Here is a 21,132-nt window from a genome sequence, read left to right on the forward strand (position 1 = left end):
GCACACACTCCTGTTTTTCCTCTTACCTCACTGGTCACCCCTCAGTCTCCTCTATTGATGACTCCTCTTCTTCCAACCATTTAATGTTGGAGTGCTCAGAACTCAGAACTCAGCTCTCTTATCTTCCTTATCTGCCTCACCTCTAAGTGTGTGTACATACCATTTATTTGTGAAATAGGTTCAAGCATATACTTCTAACCCAAGCCTGTTTCCTGAATTCCAGACTTGATTATTTATCTGTCTGCTTGACATCCCCTCTTAGATGTAATTCAGACCTAAGTCCAAAACTCACTCTAATCACCCCAAACTTGTAGCCCTCATCATCTCAACCAATGGCAATACTTCCCTCCAGTCACTCAGGTCTTAAAGTAATCCTCTTGTATTCTCATCTTCTGCAAATGATCCATCAGGAAATCATATTGGTTCTACTTTTAAATATACCCAGAATTTAAGCACTCATTATCCTGTTGTCACCCTGGCCTAAGAAGTCATCATCTCTCACCTTCTTAGTCATCTTATAAAACTTAAGTCAGATCATGTTACACATCTGCTCAACATTTTGCAAGAGTGTTCATTTCTCTTAGAGTAAAAGCAAGACCATTATAAAGGTTGGCACAGACCTATGTTATCTGCTTTCCTCCTTCCCAACCCTGAGCCAGTTTTGCCCTCCTCTCCAACTACTCTCCTTGTTCATATGTCACTTGCCCTAGCCACACTGGTCTCCAAGCTATCTTCCAACATGCTGGGCATGTCTCTATCCTAGGGCTTTTGATCTTCTTCTACTTGGCATCCTCTTACCCTGGACACTCTCTTGGCTTCTTCCCTCACCTTTTTGAACTTTCTTATCAAACCTCACCTTCTTACTCCTGATCTTCCTTACCCTGTTCTAAGATGACATTTTATTCTACAGCATTATTGCCTCTACTATAGTACATATTATAGTTGTTCATAAGTCAGTTTACATTTTATTGCCTAAGATTCACAAAAACAAGGACCTTTGATTATCATTATTGCTTGTTGATGTAGTCAGGTACCCAGAACAGGCAAAACAAATGTCTGTTCATTTATAAAATAATTCATTTTAAATACTGGCACTAGGTATTTGATGAAAGTTATTTATGATTTCTTAGCTTTTATAAATGGGAATATTTTGGAGGGATCTTACCCCTTGAGAAGCCTAGGAGACTTAGCTTGTAGATAACAATATTTTTCTAAAAAGTGAAACTTAAAATGAATAGTATTACATTATTGTTTGCTTATAAGAATCATGGCCACTGTTAGGGTTTCAAGATAAGATAAATTCATCAAAACCCCATATATCTACCTCCACCTATTTTCTTGTCTTCAGAGTATCCCCATCTCATCTCATCATGCTGGGAATTTGATGAGATTGTATGCTCTTCATTCTCTTGTCAGCAAGAGTAGTTCTCATAAAATGGTATAATAGACTAATTTTTAAAGAAAGATAAAATGCAGATGAGGGTTAATTTTGTCTCCATTTCTGGAGCCATTCACTTTTAAAGGGGAATTGAGTGTGAACTATGGAGGCAGTACAAAGAGACTGTGGAGAAGGAAGGAGTCTTCCCTTCTAGGCAGAGTTAACTCTACTTAGCTAGATAATCAAATCACCTTCTCCCAAGACTGATCCAGAAAAGCAGCATTTAAGAGAACAAATAGACAAGTATTTGGCGCATTGCTGTTTACAACTTCATCTGGAATTCATGCAATATTTTTCTTTAATATGTAAATTGACACTGCTATGACTCCTTGAGAAAATCATCTTGATGAAAGAAAATGAGTGGCCGCCCATTCTAAGCAAGAGGGAAATGATGCTAGTTGGCAGTAGAAAGTTATCTAATGACAGAGAAAAAAGACCATGTCTCCTGAAAGATGCTTCATAACTTCCTTAAATCTATCACACTTTGGCAAGTGAACTCATGGTGCTGTTAACTGCCTGTCACCCAGGAACAACTGAAACATCAATTGAGATTAAAATTTTAGAAGCTGTTCATATTCTAAGGAACACAAAAACAGTTGCCACCTGTTCAGTAATGCAAAAAAGAACCTAACCCAAAGATAATAAATGCAGATGCATCTTAGCTCATGTCCTAGCCAACTGATAACTTTTTTTATGTGAATCTATCACCATGGTAACTACAGTATAGGAAGATTGTCCTATGTTCTCATTAGCGCAGAGATTTAAGAGCAAAACCAAAGTCCTATTATTTATGTAGCAGTAATGAACATAAACAACTCAGGAAAGCAGTGTGCTTTGTCATGGGTAACTTGTGTTCTACTAAATACTGAAACTTCTTTTTACCTTTCTTCTAAGCTTCATTCATAAATTTTAAGGAAGTATCCCTTAAAATAAGGCACAGAGTTGGGACGTGTTTTATACAAATATATTCATTTCAATTCAATACACACTTGTGAGTTTCTATCATGTTTCAGGAATCTTATCAAGTGCTGGGGATGCACTGAAAAATGGCATGATCCTTCTCCTCAAGAAACTAAAAACACAGTGAGAGACTGATATGAATTTAATAATTATATTCCAATGTAATATTTTCACCAAGAAAAACATATCCATCATCTAGCAGTAATACATGGGGAAGAGAAATTAACCAAAACATTAGAGATGGCTTCACAGAGGAGGACAAATAGGATTGTATTTTGAGGAATCTGTGGAGTTTTATTTTGTTTTGGGTGGGTTGCCTTTTAGTTTTGAAAAAGAGAAAAAGAAAGAAAGAAAAAGAAAGAAGGAAGGAAGGAAGGAAGGAAGGAAGGAAGGAAGGAAGGAAGGAAGGAAGGAAGAAAGAAAGAAAGAAAGAAAGAAAGAAAGAAAGAAAGAAAGAAAGAAAGAAAGAAAGAAAGAAAGAAAGAAAGAAAGAAAGAAAGAAAGAAAGAAAGAAAGAAAGAAAGAAAGAAAGAAAGAAAGAAAGAAAGAAAGAAAAAGAAAGAGAGAGAAAGAAAGGAAAGAGAGTGAGAGAAAGAAAGAGAAAGAAACAAAGAAAAGGAAGGAAGGAAGGAAGGAAAAAGAAAGAGGAAAAGGAAAAGGAAAGGAATGAAGGAAGAAAGAAAGTATGAGATAGGAGAGCCACAGAAGTCAAAACTAAAAGTTATGGTAATGAAATAGGCATAGAGGTGCAGAACAACATTTACTGCCTACCAATTGTATGAAAAAAGTGTGCCAAGTATCTTGATATATCCAAAGATGAATGAGATGTATACCTTTTTTTCACTCTTGCGTTTTACTACAAGAGATGTGGAAATAATTACTTTAAAAGGTTCAGGCAATAGCACAGGGCTATAATAGTCAGAAATAAAAATTGCAGTGGGACTATTATAAGCTGGAAAACAACCAGGGACAACAAGGATAGATAAGGCTGGTATACTAGAGTTAGAATGATAGTATCTGAGTAAGTCTAAGCTCTTGATCTCTTGGATTCCAAAGAGCCTTTCTGCCTACTTTAGACACACACACACACACACACACACACACACACACACACACACACACACACATTCGTTGTATTCATGAACTCTTCCAAGCCCAGGAATTCCTTCTTAGCATCCACATTGCTGTCTTCTCGTTAAATATCTGATATTTTTGGACCTTCTTGCTCTTACATCTTAGTTCCCATTATTTTATTGTAGCACATGGATTTGAAGTTGACCTATTTCATGACCAAGTTCAGAGATCTCCGAGACTACTGATAGCTACGATCCCCATTTTATGTGCCATGATTAGCTCTAGGAGATACTACACTCTGGAAGGGAATTCTGGCACCTCTGCTAGAGCCCAGCAGTCATTCTGGGGACAAAGAATAACATGTACAGGAAGGAAACATTATTTTGTACTCTCTTACAAAAATTGTTTGGTATAGTCTTGTTCTTTCTTTTCATCTTTCCTTTCTTTTCAATGAAAATTTATTAATAACTTTTTTAAAAATAAAAATTTGCTCTCTCACAAAATTTAAGAAATCAAAAACTCTGGAAGTATTTCCAGGTATGCCTCTGAATATAATAAATGCTACACAGATGATTCTCATGCCATAGAACACAAGAGCCCTACCTTAACAGCCACAATGCATCATCCATTAAAATAACAATTACTAAGACTGAAACCTAAACCAATATGAATGTTATCACATAGACTCACCAATTTATCTCAACCTTAGTTTCACGTTTGAATCACTGCGCATTTAAAATAAAGCATACCAATGTTTTATTGTGATTATTTGATTTATGTTAAATCAGATTCTGCAGGATGACTTCTGGTTTTCACACTTTAAAGAGCTCTAATATGCAGTCAGGGTTGAGAACCACATTATCACTGGAACCTTTTGTTTTTTGAGTAGTCTAGTGATTAGCTGGGGACCTAATTTGAACTGACTTTTCAAGTGAGTCAGATACAGATACAGGAAGTTTGCAGGGCCAGAATAGATGCTTTCAAGATAAATTGATTAAGAAACACATCTATCACAAAAGTTATTGGATAATTGGATGGGAATTTGTTAAAGTAGCCCAAATGGACTAAGAGAGGCAACAATATTTTATGTGCCAGGCAATGTTATTACATGAGTGATGCCCATCTTTTTAAATATGTAAGGCATATAAGAGACTATATAGAATAATGGAAATAACTTGTATTGAGAATACAGAAAACTCTTTATAAACCTAATACTCTCTCTTCCTGTGACTTTGGGAAGTTATTTAATTGTTATGTTTCCATTTTTAAAAAGGAGGTGTTGAACTATAATAGCTATTTTTTTCTACCCCTAAAATACTAATTAAGCACAATCATCAAAAATACATATTTATGTGCAAACTAATAGTATTGGAAATGGTCCCGAAATTCTGGAACTTTTCAGAGTTTCCCATTGTCAAGTCATTCTGCATGCTAGTCTATTACAATTTCAGTTTTCCTGTTTCATTAGCCAGATTGTAATTTAAATTTGGTTGCTCAAATGCGAACTTAATTTAAATTCAATAAGACATTTATTACATAATATGCTATCCAAATGTCATCTAGTTATTTAAAACATATTTAATGAAGTTTGTCATCCAAGTAATTACTGCAATATATTGCTTAAACTAGAAAATACGTACATGTAAATCATCTTTTAACATAGAATTATGGCAATTAGACTCATCTATTTACATTTACTTAAAAAGATTTTGTTCATCTAGATATTAATTGATCCAAACATATCAGTTTTTTGCCATTTAAAACTGGTATTTAAATAACTTTGTTACCAAAATCTGGTAGTACTATTAACATGCTATGTGGAGAGAAAATATGACACCAGACAGAGACTCTGGTTTTCAAGTAAAGTCAGAACAACCTGGATTCAAAACCCTGATCTGATATTTACTAGGCAAGTAAACTTAAATAAGCAAGGCTGGTTCGACATATGCAAATCAATAAAAGTAATCCAGCATAGAAACAGAACCAAAGACAGGAACCACATGATTATCTCAATAGATGCAGAAAAGGCCTTTGACAAAATTCAACAGCCTTTCATGCTAAAAACTCTCAATAAATTCGGTATTGATGGAACGTATCTCAAAATAATAAGAGCTATTTATGACAAACCCACAGCCAATATCATACTGAATGGGCAAAAACCGGAAGCATTCCCTTTGAAAACTGGCACAGGGATGCCCTCTCTCACCAACTTCATAGTGTTGAAAGTTCTAGCAAGGGCAATCAGGCAAGAGAAAGAAATAAAGGGTATTCAGTTAGGAAAAGAAGAAGTCAAATTGTCCCTGTTTGCAGATGGCATGATTGTATATTTAGAAAACCCCATCATCTCAGCCCAAAATCTCCTTAAGATGATAAGCAACTTCAGTAAAGTCTCAGGATACAACATCAATGTGCAAAAATCACAAGCATTCTTATACACCAGTAACAGACAGACAGCCAAATCATGAATGAAATTCCATTCACAATTGCTTCAAAGAGAATAAAATACCTAGGAATTCAACTTACAAGGGATGTAAAGGACCTCTTCAAGGAGAACTACAAACCACTGCTCAGTGAAATAAAAGAGGACACAAACAAATGGAAGAACATACCATGCTCATGGATAAGAAGAATCAATACCGTGAAAATGGCCATACTGCCCAAGGTAATTTATAGATTCAATGCCATTCCCATCAAGCTACCAATGTCTTTCTTCAAAGAATTGGAAAAAAACTGCTGTAAAGTTCATATGGGACCAAAAAAGAGCTTGCATTGCCAAGACAATCCTAAGTCAAAAGAACAAAGCTGGAGGTATCATGCTACCTGACTTCAAACTATACTACAAGGCTACAGTAACCAAAACAGCATGGTACTGGTACCAAAACAGATATATAGACCAATGGAACAGAACAGAGTCCTCAGAAATAATACCACATATCTACAGCCATCTGATCTTTGACAAACCTGAGAAAAACAAGAAATGGGGAAAGGATTCCCTATTTAATAAATGGTGCTGGGAAAATGGGCTAGCCATAAGTAGAAAGCTGAAACTGGATCCTTTCGTTACTCCCTATATGAAAATTAATTCAAGATGGATTAGATACTTAAATGTTAGACCTAAAACCATAAAAACCCTAGAAGAAAACCTAGGTAATACCATTCAGTACATAGGCATGGACAAGGACTTCATGTCTAAAACACCAAAAGCAACGGCAACAAAAGCCAAAATAGACAAATGGGATCTAATTAAACTAAAGAGCTTCTGCACAGCAAAAGAAACTACCATCAGAGTGAACAGGCAACCTACAGAATGGGAGAAAATTTTTGCAATCTACTCATCTGACAAAGGGCTAATATCCAGAACCTACAAAGAACTCAAACAAATTTACAAGAAAAAAACAAACAACCCCATCAAAAAGTGGGCAAAGGATATGAACAGACATTTCTCAAAAGAAGACATGCATACAGCCAACAGGCACATGAGAAAATGCTCATCATCACTCGCCATCAGAGAAATGCAAATCAAAACCACAATGAGATACCCTCTCACACCAGTTAGAATGGCAATCATTAAAAAGTCAGGAAACAACAGGTGTTGGAGGGGATGTGGAGAAATAGGAACACTTTTACACTATTGGTGGGGTTGTAAACTGGTTTAACCATTGTGGAAAACAGTATGGCAATTCCTCAAGGATCTAGAACTAGAAATACCATATGACCCAGTCATCCCATTACTGAGTATATCCCCAAAGGATTATAAATCATACTGCTATAAAGACACATGCACACATATGTTTATTGCAGCACTATTCACCATAACAAAGACTTGGAATCAACCCAAATGTCCATCAGTGACAGACTGGATTAAGAATATGTGGTACATATACACCATGGAATACTATGCAGCCATAAAAAAGGATGAGTTCGTGTCCTTTGTAGGGACATGGATGCAGCTAGAAACCATCATTCTCAGCAAACTATCGCAAGAACAGAAAACCAAACACTGCATGTTCTCACTCATAGGTGGGAATTGAACAACGAGATCACTTGGACTCTGGAAGGGGAACATCACACACCAGGGCCTATTATGGAGAGGGGGCAGGGGGGAGGGATTGCATTGGGAGTTATACCCGATGTAAAGGATGAGTTGATGGGTGCTGATGAGTTGATGGGTGCAGCCCACCAACAAGGCACAGGTATACATACGTAACACACCTGCACGTTGTGCACATGTACCCTAGAACTTAAAGTATAATAATAAAAAAAAAATTCCTAAATCACCAAGTCTTGTTTCTCTTATCAATAGAGATATTTCCTCCAGCCTTACAGAGTTGATAGTTGCATATTAAATAAAATATATGTAACATACCCAGCATACATAGTAGACCAAAAAAGGTGTGTAGTTGTTATTATTATTGTACAAAATCTACACTAAACAAAAACAGTGCTAAACTTAAAGAAATAGCTCCCAGCCTTGACAGCATCTATTCCTTCCTGATTTTTTTAATAATCACCATTCTGACTGGCATGAGATGGTATCTCATTGTGATTCTGATTTGTATTTCTCTGATGATAAGTGATGTTGAGATACTTTTCACATTTGTCGGCCACGTAAATGTCTTCTTTTGCGAAGTGTGTTCATACCCTTTGCTAACTTTTTGATGGGGTTGTTTGTTTTTTTCTTGTAAATATTTTTAAGTTCCATGTAAATTCTGGATATTAGGCCTTTGTCAGATTGGTAGATTGCAAAAATTTTCTCCCATTCTGTAGGCTGCCTGTTCACTCTGATGATAGTTTCTTTTGCTGACCAGAAGCTTTTTAGTTTAATTAGATCCCATTTGTCAATTTTGGCTTTCTTGCAATTGCTTTTGGTGTTTATGGTCATGAAGCTTTTGCCAATACCTACGTCCTGAATGGTATTGCCTAAGTTTTCTTCTAGGGTGTTTATGGTTTTGGGTTTTACATTTAAGTCTTTGATCCAACTTGAGTTAATGTAAATTATTTCAGCCACTGTAGAACACAGTGTGGTGATTCCTCAAGGATCTAGAACCAGAAATACAATTTGACCCAGGAATCCCATTACTGAGTATATGCCCAAAGGAATATAAATCATTCTACTACAAAGACACATGCTCACGTATGTCTATTGCGCACTATTTACAATAGCAAAGACAAGGAAACAACTCAAATGCCCATCAATGATAGACTGGATAAAGAAAATGTGGTACATATACCATGGAATACTATGCAGCTGTAAAAAGGAATTAGATGATGTCCTTTGCAGGTACATGGATGAAGCTGGAAGCCATCATCCTCAGCAAACTAACACAGGAACAGAAAACCGAACACCCCATGTTCCCAATCATAAGTGAGAGTTTAACATTGAGAATGCATGGACACAGAGAGAGGAACAGCACACACCAGGGCCTGTTGGGGGTCAGGGGTGAGGGGAGGGAACTAGAGGACAGGTCAATAGGTGCAGCAAACCACCATGGCACATGCATACCTATGTAACAAACCTGCACGTTCTGCACATGTATCCCATTTTTGTTTTAGAAGAAATAAAAATAAAAATAAAAAGCATATTAATAAAGCTTATTAACTATTGAAAATAAAAAATAAAGAAAATAGCTGATCCATGATACTTAAAACATAATTTTTGGTGTGTGTGCACTTGTGTGTGTGCTTCCTTTAGTTCATTTATTAATTATAGTAAATGCTCAAGAAATATTTGTTGATTGATTATTCAATCTGACTTATAAAAATCTTTGAGCTCATTACCCCATAGTGATATTTATTTTGTTTATTTATTTATGTACTTATTTATTGAGACAGACTCTCACTTTGTTACCCAGGCTGGAGTGCAGTGGTGTGATCTAGGCTCACTCAACCTCCACCTCCCAGGTTCAAGTGATTCTCCTGCCTCAGCCTTCCAAATAGCTGGGATTACAGGTGTGTGCCACCACACCTGGCTAATTTTTCTATTTTTAGTAGAGATGGAGTTTCACCATGTTGGCCAGGCTGGTCTCCAACCCTTGACCTTAGGTGATCTGCCCACCTCTGCCTCCCAAAGTGCTGGCATTACAGGGATGAGCCTCCATGCCCAGTCATGATATTTATAAAGTAATATTTCTCAAAGGAAATAAATCTCTACATTGTTTTACAGTTTTGATTTTCATACAATAGCATTTCACAAAGTAAAACACAACTAGTATTTTTTCTTTTTTTCCCTTTAAAGTACCAATGAACTATTTTTACTTGCAATTTTAATTTCAAATTTCTAATTCATATCCATGGAAATGCCTCTCTACAATTATTTTATATCTGAACACCTTTCCTGAATTAATTTTCTGAATCATTGAATTAGTTTATCATTCTCAGTGTGTGGATGAGAGGCAGAAATTTCCTCAATTACTTTCTCATTCTCAGTGCATGGATGAGAGGCGGAAATGCTTCTTACCAGGTAGCCCCCTTTTCTCTGAAATCATAAATTCCTACCACCACTATGAGACAGCATAGAGAAGACAAACAGAAAAGAAATAATTCGACTTCTGAAATCCAGTCACTAAAAACATAGGCAGATTAAAACTGAATTAAAAATCAAACATCTAATCAATTTCCTGCTTCATATGAAACATGATGTCAATTACTATGTCCTGACACATTCTGTTTCAAAGAGTTATCAAAATTCACTAATAACAGTTTTTATTAACTTCTGGTCAAATGAATATAGTTCATGCTGTTTGTTTATTCATATATCACAACTATATGGAGCTTTTACTAAACTATTAAGCTGTTACTATAATGTAAAACAACGAGCCTAAGCTGGAGAGAGGTGGTTAGGTTTTGGAGGGAAGGAGCTGAAAATATAAGATCCAATCTTTGCCCTTGTAGAATCTTGTGGTGGGAAAAAAACCATGTAACTTTAGAAACACATATCAAGGGAAATGATACATACAACAAAGACAAATGGTTTGTGTTTGGTCTAGTTGGAGCTCAGTGCTTATTTGTAGACTAGAGGAAGATGAAGCTTGTAAGGCAATTTGAAACCAGGCTGTGTAATCCCTTAAATAACTCACAGTTAAAAGGCCCAGCCTTCAAGAATAGGCTTTAATAATCAGAAGAAATTACCCTAAGTATAATTAAGTGCAGAAAGAACCATATCCTTCTTCCTGTAGATAAGGCAACTGACTGACTTTCAGCATTTTGCAATACTTAATATGGAAGTTACACACTAACTCAGGCAAACATGCAAACTTCATGCCTGCATATAGCTTGAAATAATCCCGAGCTTTTTGTTATTCCTAGAATTCAGTTCGCTCAAATGTCTGTAATGCCAATAATTGCATTTCTAGAACTCAGTGTTTACTTTTTAAAACTGAAATAGCTCTCCATATTATTCTGATGTATGTAGGCCAAAGACTGTGGTATTTGGGAAATGCCAGTTTTTTATATACACATATGTATACATTTCAAACACATGACAGTATAAACACATACATAAGACTTGAATAGATAATTACTAAAAGTATAAAACTGTATCTGGAATTCCTGTAAGTAAATAATTTTTCTAGAAATGATTTAATAATAATGCCTACAAGAGCTGTATCCCCCAGGAATGTTGTGTATCAAACTTCAAATACTATATTATCCACTAATTCTTAGGCATTTGACAATCTTCTGATTAAATCTTTCTCTTTCTCTCCTTTTGGGGGAATCTAAATCAAAATATTAACAGAAACAATTTCAGAAGGGAAAATGGAAAAATACATAGGATAGTCAAAGTTGCATGCATATCTGTGCATTTGCATGATTTACATTCTACTTCACTTGTGTGGTACAAAATAAGTAAGAATTTCAAGCACCCTTTTACTCCAAACTATATGATTTTGGCAAGGAGAGAAAAAAGATTTTACCACATAAAGTAGTAATGTTTTATTTGGTAATATTTTATGTTATCATGTAACCATTCACAGTATAATTGCATAGACTCCTGTAATAACTTCCTCAGGACAAAAAAAGGTAATTACTGAATCAGATTAAAAGCACCTGATCCTTAAGCAGCCTTAAGAATAAATACATAAGCTACTAGTTATACATCTATATTAATTCATCCATTTGTTCTTTCAACAAACATGTAACCAGGGACTCTGATGTGCAGGAATTATTACATAGGCCAAGCCTGTAATGAAGGGAGACATGGGCCATAAAGTTCAGCAACTGATAAATAGAAAATATTAGATTCAAGAAAACCAAGGAAGAGTCTATGTGACAACAGGATGGCTTGGCTGTAACTACAAACATTCTAGGTCTCCACTGCAGGCCTACCACTCTCAATTAAAAACAAGAAAGCAAGCAGAGCACACAAAAAAATAAGTATGTGAGGTGACGTGTCTATTAATGAGCTTGATTCAATCAGTGTATAAAATGTATCCTTATGTCTAACCTCACATCATGCTCCATAAATACATACAATTATTATTTGTCAGTTAAAATAAAAAACAAAAACAATAAAAGCCCTAACAAGGAAACACGCAGAAGGCAGTAAACTAGATATTATATGGTGTTGGACAAATGGTTCAACGCTTCTACTCCTTCAGTTTCCTTGTCCGCTACATTAGAAAATATCCCTTAATTCACAGTTGTAAGAGGGATAAAATTGGATACTGCACATGAAAGCAGCTTGTAAATGATGAAATAGTCCTCAAATATAGATTATCATTTCCGTTCCTGTTTCATCGTCAAAATTGGTATTTAGGAGCTCAAGGGACCAAGCCTGAGCAGGCATCAGGTATGTAGAAGAAATTACCCTTTGTAGGACAAGCTGAAACAAAGTTCTGTTTTGGTGAGAGCAGAAAGGTGTGCAGCATTGTGAGGAAGGACATATAGATGACAATAATTCTTATCATGGTAGAAAATAAGTATTCATAAGGCAATATAGAAGCAGAAGGCTGAATCCGTTTATCAAACCTTTTTTGTTTCTTTATCAATAGCGACTTGGAAGATCTATCAGTTTGTCAGTGCATTCACTGAACTAAATGCATAAAATCCTCCCTTCTGACATAACAAAAGCATGAACAAAATCAGTATTCTGGCAGTATTAGTGGCATTCGACTTGACAAGCTGTGTGGGAAGCTACTTGTCAAGGCCCCGAGATAATGAAAATGGCTTTCTTCACATTACAAAGATATTACTTATCTCCTATAGTTTGAAAAGCTATAAAAATTCTTACACTTTTCCTATTTACATTCTAATCTTCAACATACGTTTAAGTGCATGACATTTTGTTTCTGCTATTCTTGCCAGAATATAGGAAAGGACGTGTGGGTTGCTGTTACTTTTTGTTTTAGGAACAAGTCAAACGTGGTTGCCTGTAACTTTAAAATACTTTGTAACACTTTAAACTTCTTAGTTGTGACTATTGAGCACGTCTTCCTCAGCCTGGAGACAATGATAATAAATTTCAGGTGTTTACTATGACACTGATAAGGAGGCTTCCAGATACCAGACTTCTGTGACAGCAGAGTCTCGCCAGGAACAGGGGTGGAAAAGGGCACCTGCTAGTTTATTTGAAAGTAAGCAGCCTAAGAAACAAAGTGTAGTTAATGTTTTTTAAAAGCAAGATCAAAGGAATGGACCCATGAAGGAGACTTTATACTTAGTGTCTTTTGGAGTATTTTCCTTTTTTAGAGGAAGGCTTTTTGTTTCACATGACTACCATTTCTTTTTTTTTTTTTTATGATCTTTTTTTTTTGTTCTTTATTCTATTAATATGGTATTACATTAATGAGTTTTGGGATGTTAAACTGACATTAAATGCCTGCTATAAATCCCACTTGGTCATAGTGTATAATTCTTTTATTTTTCAATTTTGAAAAAAAAATTGAGATATAATTTGCATGTTAAAATGCACACATTTTATGTGCACATTTGATGACTTTTGGCATATTTATACACCTCAAATCTTTAGGCAATACGATTGTGAAATAATCAATATATAGAACATTTCTATCATCCTAAAAACTTCCTTGTGCCCTTATTTAATTTTCCACGCACTTCTGGTCCTAAGTATCCACTGACGTGCTTCTGTCATAATAGATTTTTCTTTTTTTATACTTTCATGTCAATGAAGTCATATATTATGTACTCTTTTGTGTCTAGTTCCTTTCAGAACAAAATAGAATGTTGAGATTCATTCATGTCGTTGTACATGGCTGCCATTTCTATGTGAGTGAGAAGTGCATTGTATGAAAGAATATCATTTAGCTCAGTGCATCCCAGATAATCTTTCTACAAATTGCTACTGTTTCTTAATGTTCCAAGCTGTGAAAATCATTGACAGAAATGAATACATAAGTAAATAAATTTTCAAAACCATCATTTAATAAGTCTTATTTAACTCTATCCATTTTCTGCAAGAAAAGTAAACTTAGTCACGAATGCACTAAGGTTTTACTAAAGTAACTACATCTTATTGGATGCTCAGTAAGTGCCAGCTAACTCAGTACATTATTTGTCTTTTCTTATTGCTGCATTGAATCCTCAAAACATACATTCAGGGTAGCACAAGATAAGGACCTAGGAATTCAGGACAGAATTTGAGCAAGTTATCTAAAGTAATGCAACTTCCTAATAGTGGACTAGTAATTTGAACCTAGGTTGCACTGACAACAAAGACAAAACCACAACACATTAAGCATCTGTATGGACTTATAAGAAGATTATAGCAAATTCTGTTGACATTATTCTGCATAGCATACAATTTTTTAAACAGTAAATCATATAGATGAATGTAAGTCCTTCAAAGTTATTAATATTAGTTAGAATTTTAAAATTTCCATTGATATCTAGACATACATACATATATATGATTTAAACAAATACAGATAAATCTTATATTCTTTGGCAATATCCATTCTTCTTCCTTTCACAGAGACTGTGATTATTAGTGTAGTATGTTGTGTTCCAGTCCATTGTTATATTTTTAATCCATAACCAATTCAAGCATATTTGTACATGCATTTAGAAATACTTACATAAATACCCTGTTTTCCTGTTTTTGTTTTGTAACTTTGTTTTAAAATTTTTATTTCACCTTGTATTTCTGAGATTTATCCATACCATAATTATTTTAACTGTTTTATAGTTAATACTGCATGGTGTAAACACTCCACTAAAATATTTTTCATTTGTTTATTGATAGCCCTTTCCATTTTTCCTGTTATATTTATACTATTGATTTCTAGTTTGCTTTTATTGTGGTTGGAGAGATACTCTTTTGAGGTTTTTTTATGACCGAGTGCGTGACGAATTTTTGTATATGTTTGGTGTGAATACTAAAATAATCTGTATTCTGCTGTTGGTAGAGTGTTTTATAGATGTCACTTAGATCCTGTTGTTTGATGGTGTTTAATTACTTTATATCTTTGCTGATTATATATTTGTTACATAAATTATTGAATGGGAAAAGTTGAAGTCTCCAACTATAATTGTAGATTTTTTAGATCTCTACTTTCAGTTCTATTAATTTTTGTTTCATGCATTTGGTAGCTCTAGTATCTGTACATACACATTTAGGATTACAATGTCCTTTAGGTGAACTGACACTTTTATTATTATGTTCTATCCCTCTTCTGTCTTTGGTAACTTTCTTTGCTCTGGAGTCAACTTTATCCATTATTAATACAATTTCTGTTTCCTTTGATCAAATTTATGTGGCATATTTTTTCCAATCCTTTAATTTTAGCCTGCCTACGTTGCTATATTTTAAGTGAATTTCTTCAAGACCACATACAGTTGGGTGATGTTTTTTCAATTTACTTTGTAAATATCTTTCAATTGGTATAATTAAATGATTTACATTTAATGCATTTATTGATTATGTTAGGGCTTACTCTGCCATATTTTTTCTTTTTTTTCTTTCTTTTTTTTTTTTTTTTTTGAGACGGAGTCTTGCTCTGTCACCCAGGCTGGAGTGCAGTGGCGCAATCTCGGCTCACTGCAAGCTCCGCCTCCTGGGTTTACGCCATTCTCCTGCCTCAGCCTCCCGAGTAGCTGGGACTACAGGTGCCCACCACCTCGCCCAGCTAGTTTTTTTTTTTTTTTTCTTTTGGTATTTTTAGTAGAGACGGGGTTTCACCATGTTAGCCAGGATGGTCTCGATCTCCTGACCTCGTGATTCGCCCCCCTCGGCCTCCCAAAGTGCTGGGATTACAGGCTTGAGCCACCGCGCCCGGCCTATATTTTTTTCTTTCTGTTTTTCTCTTCTGTTTTCTTCTTGCTACTTTACTCTAGATTGCTTCAACATTTTATAATTTTATTTTTCATTTATTTATGTTGCTTTCAAGTGTATCTCTTTTCATAACATTTTTAGGTTTCCCACTTGGCTTCCACTGACACCTAAGGAAGGGTGGGATGGAAGTTCCATGTCCCTATGTTCCAGGTCTCCACTGACACTGTGGTCAAGGTGGCTTCTTTATCACCACCTTGACTTTCTACTAGGTCACCTGTGACACCATCCCATGTTGGAGTGCGAGAGTCACATCCTATTGAGGTGGTGATGGAATTCCAGTCTCCCCACGTAGTCTTGGTCTCCACTAACACTGGAGAAAGTGGATGTTCCTTTGTTATTGGCTTGCAGAGACATAAATTTTGGCTTCCACTTGACCTTCTCTTACACCAACTTGATAAGGTGTTGGGGTCTCATTACAACTTCCTAAAGGTGGAAGTCTAGACTCCCCACTTGGCCTTTGACAGTTAGAATATAGATGAGGCCATAGCTTTTTCAGTGGTGTTTAGTTAAAGTAGGGTGGTTATTATCTAGAAGTTTTCAGTCTTGCTAGGCTTCTCTATTCCTAGTTCTTTATCTTAAAAAAAGTAGGCTTTTGTTGGGATTTTTTTTTTTTTTTTTTTTTTTTTTGTGATCTATACCTGTTGGTATGTCCAGATTGCTGGCTTTTTCAGCTCAAAGTCTGGAATATATGACGCAAAAGAGAAAACCTGGATAATTTATCACCATTTCTGTCTTCGTCAGCTCAGGCTGCTGTAACAGAATATCATAAACAAGGTGGCTTAAACAACAAACGTTTATTTCCCACTGTTCTGAAGACCGAAAGCCTGAGATCAAGGTGTCAGCATGGTTGAGTTCTTGCTGAATGCCTACTTCCTGGTTGACAGGTGGCTGCTTTCTCACTGCGTCTTCACATGACTGAGAGCAGACAGAAACAGCGAGCTCTTTTATGTCTCTTCTTAGAAGGGCAGTAATCCTATCGTGACAGTTCCACCTTCGTGATTTCATTACCACTCAAAGTTCTCATCTCCAACTACTATCAAGTTGGGGATTAGATAATAATATACGAAAGTGGGACGTGGGGGATACAAACATTCAGTCCATAGCAATTTCTGTCCTCAGGTCCTGAGGTGCCTAGCTAAGCTGTCTTCTTCCTTCTACCTTTCAGATTCTTTATAAGTTTCTTTTATATGTAACTCCCAGGGTATTTAATTGTATTTAGCAGGATAAAAAGGGAAAAGTTCATCTATTCTATCTTCATAGAGGTGAAAGTTCTAATTTACATGTGTGTATTTGCCGTTTGTATGGCAAATGTTTGGTGAAATGTTCAAATCTTTTGTCCATTTTTTAATTTGTTAGTGTTCCATTTATTTTTTGAGAATTCATTATATAATCTGAATACAAGTTCTTTGTCTTATATATGCTAGCAAATTTTCTCTCAGTCTGTGACTTATCTTTTCATTCTCTTAGGAGTACTGTTTGAATAGCAGAAGTTTTATGAGTCAATGAAATTCAATTTTCAATTTGCTTTTTATGTATCATACTCTTGGTGTTGTATTAAAGAAATCTTTGCCTAATTTAAGTTCAGGCTAATTTTGTCTTATTCATAGAAACTTTATAGTTTTAGATTTTGTGTTTAGCTGTATTATTTATTTTGAGTTTACTTTTTGATATGGAATGAGTTATAAGTTGAGTTTCATTATTTCATATTGACATGCAAGTAGTCCAGCACTATATCTATTTCCATTTTTTCAAAAGTCAGTTGCCCAGAAATGCCAGTCTACTTCTGAACTCTCAATTCTGTTTCATTAATCTATTTTTCTATCTTGATGCCAATACCACACTATTTTTTTATTATCTACTTTATAATAAACTTTGAAATCAGTTGTTAGCTAGTCAACACTGTTGTTTTTCAAAATTGTTTTGACTATTCTTTGTCGTTCATATTTTCATATGAAATTTAGAATTAAATTGTCTGCAATTTTAGTTACCACTTTTTATATACATAAACAGACACATATGCATATACAAAAACAAACATACACAATCACAGAAAAAAGGGAAGTTTAATTTATATTTATCATCAGTATAAAATTGTTTCTTTGTTTACTATTGCAACTTGAATTCGATTCTTCTGGGTTTATTTTCCTTTTCACAGATATAAGTCTTTCAGTAGTTCTTTCTGTGACAGTCTATTTTTTATAAATTATCCTAGTACTTAAATAGCAGAATATGTTTTTATTCATTCTCAGAATATAATTTTGCTTTATATAGAATTTGATGTTGATGGCTAATTTTAATTAGCATTTTGAAGATAGTTTTCACTCTTTTTTGAAGATGTTTGTTACAAGCAGGATGTCTACTTAATCCTATATCATCAGGGTCTAGAACCCCCACAGCAATTTGAATAGGAAATATTTAATATGTAGAATCCTTAACTACCGCAGAAACTGGGAATATCAAATAATCGAATGACGAGAAGCAAAGCAGAGTATAAAAAGTATGGGAATCACAAATGTAAGGCAGATTTGCTAATGCTGGGGCTGAGAGAAGCACTCAACAAAGAGACTTTCCTTTACCCCCAGGGTTGAGATCCAGATTTTGTTGAACTGGGCACACTATTGACTCACTGAACTGGGCACACTATTGACTCACTGTATGACAGATGTTTTGATGGTGCCATGCTGGTAGAGCTTGCCAGAAATTTATCCTCTAAGATGCAGAAGAAAGCTGTTCATGGGGAGTTAGCGCATCAGAGACACTCTGCCATGATAGTAAAGATTTAACCTTACCAAAGAGAAGTCTGGCCTTTGCCCTTGGCTTACGGGACACATTCTCTAAAATTTGGAATGTCCTGCCTGAAGAAAGTATCTTACCACATTTGATAGTCTAACAATGTGATTTATAGTAGAAACTTTGGGCCATGTGGTATCAGCTTGACTTCTGGGGGAGATAAAAACTAAGGTGGTTAACTATGTCTCTGTTACTATGCTGCAATAAAACCTGCGGACACCAAGGCTTGGGTGAACTTTTCCAGTTGACAATTTTCCCAGCATATTTGTACATATCATTGCTAGGAGAAGTTAACACGGACATAACTTCACTGGGAAATGACAACTGGAAACTCTGGTTCATGTATCTCTTCCCTTCCTTGGCTGATTTTAATCTATGTTCTTTTGCTATTGTACCTCATGTATTAGTCCACTCAGCCTTCTGTAAGAGAAAGTCATAAACTGTGTGACTTAGAGACAACAAAACTTTATTTCTCACAGTTTTGGTGACTGGGAAGTTCAAGATCAAGGGCTGTCATATTCAGTGACTGGTGAGGGCTCAGTCACTGAGTCACAGATGGAGGACTATCTTCTCACCATGTCCTCACAAGGTGGAAGGGGTGAGGGATCTCTCTAGAACCTCTTTTATAATAGTACTAATCCACTCAGGAGGGCTCTACCTCATAACCTAATCATATTCCAAATTCTGTACCTCCTAATACCATCACATTTGGAGATCAGGATTCCAACATATGAATTATAGGCAAACAAACATTCAGTTGATGGCAAATCATAATTAGTGTAACAGCTTTCAGTGAGTTTTGAATCCTTCTAGTGAATTATAAAACTAATGGTAGTATTGGAGACTTCCAAACTTGCAATTTGTGTAAAAAGTAAAAGTAAAGGATCTTGTAAATTGTTCCCTGATATTTCATCACCCAAGAGGGATGCCAAAAGAAGCTGCTGGCTGTTGGGTGCTGCTGACAACTGGATACTGCAGAAGCTGGGTGTTGGTGAAGCCATCTGTAACATAGAAACCCAGTACTGGAGAAGCCGCCTTCACTGCACTGCAAAACCTGGGATCCGGGCAGGGAAGCTGTCATTGTTGCAAGAGTCATATTCTGGTGAAGTAACCTGTGTTTGTAGCAGTAGCTGGCCATGTACTGTCTGATATGAGAGTACACGGAACTCAAAATTAAAACCACTACTTTTTGTTGTCTCTCCAGTATCCCTTACTGACAAACTTTAGCATCATTCCAGTGGACAAAGGAAAAAATGTAAAGGATCAATCTATGTTTTTTCATAGCAGGTAATACAGGGTAAATTTGGAGCTGAGCAATCATAAACAAATAGCTGTCATTATAAGATTTTAATTTCTGTGGAGAGTATGTATTTGTTTTCTTTGATTTAAGTTTCTAGTTTTTTAAAAACTAGTCTACTGTTTTACTAACGTTTCCAGGTTCCTCAATCCTACCTTCTTTCCTTCTTTTCTTCCTTGTTGACTCTTGGCTGGCACATGATGGGAAGTTCAATTGAAGGATACGTGCTTTCATTTAACTCAAAAAATACATGGGCATTATCCTTTTACTTCAATCTTATTCTTTCTATTTATTTCTTCGAGGACTGCTATTAGAAGGATTTAAAGTTTCTCTATCTTCAACATCTCTTAAGTTTTCATTTATTTTTTTCTAATGTCTTAATCTCTCTGTGATACATTTTGAAAATTTTTCTCAGTTCTTTCTTGATTCTAAGTACATTTTTTTCTTCCTATGAGCTAGTCTACTATGTGTAGTCGAGCAATACTTTTATGTCTATTTTTAGTTGAACTTTGAATTGGTTCATTTTTAAACCACCTACTCATATTTATACATCTAATTTTTTTGTCTTGAATGCCAGTCCTTATTCATCCATTAGAAATTTTAAGAATACAACATGTTCACTTTTTGGTTTAAGCTTGTAAAATTATTGCTGTGGAATGTTTGTAGAGCATTTTTCTTTCTTATGTGCTCCATTATTTTTGCTCTAGTGTTGAGTTTAAAATACATTTTTTTTTAGTGCTAAACCTTTTTACAAGATAATTACTGATATGCTTCAATCTTGACTCATGGAAGCTGATGTTGTGAACAAGCTCTTATTATTGTTTAAAATTTAGTTTGAACTTCCAATTCCAAGTGCAGAGCAGTATTTTTCAATCTTCTTTTTCCCCCATAGACAAATCAATCAATTTGAATGCATGTGAGAAACACTAGTAATCAAATATCTAAACTTTCTTTATGAAGAAAAGAATGCAGCTGAGATTATTTTCTACTTTACCTTTTCATCTTATCTCTAGCAAATTCTAAATTCACATCCTCCTATGCATTACAGTTCTAAGGAAGAAAGCTTGTGAACTATTGTCTAAAGATTCTTGAGTATTTTGTAAAAAAGGTTTACTAAATATGTATATATGTTTAGTATATTGACATAACTGAAACATTCTGAAATCCCTGGATGACAGGCATCACATTGAAATATGTGCAGAGAATTATTCCTAGGGAATCATTTCAAGACAGGCAATTTTTCAGATGTAAAGTGTGCAATTTAAAATTAAGTGTTGAGGGACT

This window comes from Rhinopithecus roxellana, chromosome 1 (genome assembly GCF_007565055.1).
Source record: "Rhinopithecus roxellana isolate Shanxi Qingling chromosome 1, ASM756505v1, whole genome shotgun sequence".
NCBI lineage: Eukaryota > Metazoa > Chordata > Mammalia > Primates > Cercopithecidae > Rhinopithecus > Rhinopithecus roxellana.